This window comes from Meleagris gallopavo, chromosome 3 (assembly GCF_000146605.3).
Source record: "Meleagris gallopavo isolate NT-WF06-2002-E0010 breed Aviagen turkey brand Nicholas breeding stock chromosome 3, Turkey_5.1, whole genome shotgun sequence".
Lineage (NCBI taxonomy): Eukaryota > Metazoa > Chordata > Aves > Galliformes > Phasianidae > Meleagris > Meleagris gallopavo.
Window position 1 is genome coordinate 25946614 of NC_015013.2, and position 3417 is coordinate 25950030.

At 38.2% G+C, this 3417-nt stretch overlaps 1 long non-coding RNA gene across 1 annotated transcript in view; it reads right to left on the reverse strand.

Moving 5' to 3' along the window:
* Positions 1–2330, reverse strand: part of LOC109366956 — a 14597-nt gene extending 12267 nt beyond the window's left edge. The window contains exon 1 of the long non-coding RNA XR_002113668.1: positions 2293–2330. This is a non-coding gene — a long non-coding RNA (uncharacterized LOC109366956). The remainder of the gene's footprint in view (positions 1–2292) is intronic.
* Positions 2331–3417: the final 1087 nt, after the last annotated feature.

A 3417-nucleotide genomic window follows, 5' to 3' on the forward strand; every position in this document is an offset into this window, starting at 1 on the left:
TTTAGAAAAATACACCTTGCATCTTCAAATAATGCTGACCTTACAAGAAATAGAATTTAAGGCTGTAATTTTAAAATTCTTGAGAATATTTAAGGAAAAGCATATTCAGAGGCAAACCGCTTTGAATCTGTTGAGGAAAAAATATGACAAATTGATTGTCATATATGAAATCTATTCCCACTGGGGAATACATATATTGCTTTTATGTATACACAGACATTTATCCATCAAAATATGAGAAATTGGAAATCTCCAGTGTCACACATTAGATTTTGTAGCTACGTGTACCTGAAGATCTACAGTAAGCAAAATCTATTACATCAACACAGTCCATTGTGCTAGGATGTTGCACTGAAAGCTTCCAATTGATCTAAAAAGATTTTGGTTGCCTGAAGCAACTTTTGGGCATGGATGAACAGCATCACCTCTCACCAGGCTGGTAATGGTCCTGCAGTACCCTACAAATATTACCAAGATCTACCCTATTTCAACTTTTACATTGGTAGATAGTAATAGGACAAGGAGAAATGGATTTAAACTGAAGGAGAAGTTTAGATTAGATGTCACAGGGAAATTTTTCACAGAGAGAATGGTGATATGCTGGAACACATTGGCCAAAGAAATTCTGGATGCCCCATACTTGGAGGCATTCAAGGTCAGGTTAGATGGGGCCATAGGCAACCTGTTCTAGTATGTGATCTAGCAGCTGGCAACTCTGCCAGAAGGTTGGAACTTTATGATTCTTGAGATTTCTTCTAACCCAAGGATTCTATGGTTCTATTTATGAAAACAGAGTTTCAGCAGCTGCATCATGCCTACCCACATGACAAGAAACTGCATATTAACTACACGGAGACTTAAATTGACTGATAGGATGGAAATACAATTGTGATGTGATGAAATACACAAAAACCCTACATTTTGATGGAATGTTCTCCTGCTTTCAGTGTTTTGATGCTTTCTAACAGGCTTGAAATTATTTCCACTTCCTTACTCATACAGCTGGGTCTTTTTTCTGCAGCTGCAAAAAATCAAATAGAAGCCTTTTCAACTATAAAAGCACAGTTATGGGAAGATGAGGGCAGCACATGTTACTTGCAGTAACTCTTGCATAAATTGTAGCAGTACAACACAAGTTCTCAGAATCAAGGAAACTGGGAACAAGTATAATATTTTGGCTCAAATTCATCAGCTGCCAAGTGCTAAAGACAACGAGGTACCAGAGAATATGAATTAGGCTTTTGAGATAGGAATTATTAATTGCATAAACACAGAATGGGAAACAGTTAATAAATTAAACTGCATCAAGGAAGACTCAGGACAGGGACTTACAAAAAAAATCTTATGTTGATCATGATAATGGAGCAACTGGGATAGGAGGCACAGGGACAGCTTTGTCATTTGAAGGTGGAGGACAGGTCTTCCTAATCAGCAGCTTAGGGAAATGCTCTTTGGGAAAGCTAGCTTTACTTGTCTGACAGGATGCACTAGAAGATCTCTTGAGATTCCCTCCAACTGAGTCTGTAATCCCTCATTACATATAATTTAATCATAAATAAAACACTGTTGCCTCTTTGACTTCAGCTGGCCCCTCCCACGTTTTCTCATTCACATATGCAGTCACATACATGTGTGGCAATTATGAAAGCAACTGTATACCTATAAAAGCCTGAAGGAAAGATTGATTGTAGTTTGTGTGAGCAAGTGTCAGCAGTCTGGCTGAGGCTCCAGCTCATTCTCTTGCCCTCAGAAACTCTCTTTTGCAATAAACTCTAATGTATTTTTAAAAGATCTCTTAATTGGGTGCTCTAATACAGAAGTTTCACCTCAGTCACCACCTACATGTCTTACAATATAATTTAAAATACAGGACAATAGTTTGAACATGTGCTTTCTCTCTTAACTAAAAGGCAGGTGGTACTTAAAAAAAAAAAAGATGCAAATCAGCTTGGCAGTAAATTTAGCCTGAGCCTGAAATTAGCCTGCTGGCTGCAGAAGCTGCAACAGGCTGCCTGTATTACCTCCAGCTGTAGGCATCAAGGCTGTGCTGCGCCAGTGCCATCTATATTCTTGAACCAGGCATTTTTTTTCTGATCAGCCTTTCACACTGTAACAATAAACAGCAAATTCTAGTCAATGGCATCAATTAAAATCTGCTTTTTCTGTGATTGAAGATATAATGCTACAATGTGATGAAAAGTACAGCAAGGCAAAGTCTTTAGCTGCAGCAAATGAAAACAAGGCCAAATACAGCAGCTAGGGATGCAGAAATAAAGGAAAAAAGCTGCTTACCTTTAGAAGGCCTCAGGCAGCAGGGATCTCCAGCAAGAGATCCTTGCCTCCACTGCCAACTCTTAAATGAGGTCTGGGAAGGGGTTGATCCTGGCTCCACCCCTTCTGGTCACTCAGGCACACTGCATGCAGCTGAGCTCCCCTGGGTTGGCCCTTCCTTCCCAGCAGGTGCTCAATCACTGGTTCAGGCCGTGACTTAGCATTTCCGCTACAGAAGTGAATCACAGAAACAGTCTCTCATAGACCACCTGCAACTAGAATCATCATTTTGATTTCTCAAAAGTTCACTGTCAGAAGATGGTTACAAGTATCTACCGCTTTTGTTTGGCTATCAGATGATCTGCTAAAGATTTAGGAGGGTTAAGCGACTGTAACTTTCACTGTTTTCTATGCTTTCAAAATTTATGAATCTTGAAAGACAGCTTAAGCACTTAAGGTAAACGAAGAAGTGCCTAAAGGAACATTCTCTTTGAAAATAAAATATCTGTGTTAGTTTGTTAACTTTCACAGATGATGCAGGAAGTTCTCTTAGATTACTTACTATGATTTCTCTGAAGTTTCAAAGCGTGCACAAATTTAAATGGTACAATCACATGAAGAGATCTTCAATTCTTTGCCACCATTTTGGACTTGATCTGAGAACCACAGTTTTATTTAAACAAACAAAACAAACAATTCCTCTTAAGACTTTTTTTAAATGTTAAGCCTTTGTACCTTTTCCTCTATATCTTATGTAACCAATCTGCTGCAGTTTTATTGCCCTCCAATTTTATTATGGCCAACATGCTTTCCTTCTTGTGCCTTTAAACAGATTGTTTGTGTCATGAGTACAAAGATGCAAACTGATTACTGGAAAAGAAACTATGATTTTGCCATGGAAACAGATAGTCTTTTTGTTTCATGGAAGATTTTCATAGAGTAATCCACCTTTCAGAACAAATTAAGAAACGTGCTGAGCATGTTGAAAGATCCGTGCAAATCTCATATGCTGTAGTCCAATGTCTCATAGTACAGATCTTACACTAAACTCCTTTTTAAAAATTACTCATTATAGAAATATTTATAAGTATCAGCAACCAAAGAAGCACATCTCACATAGATAAAGCATCAGATTTAAACCCATGA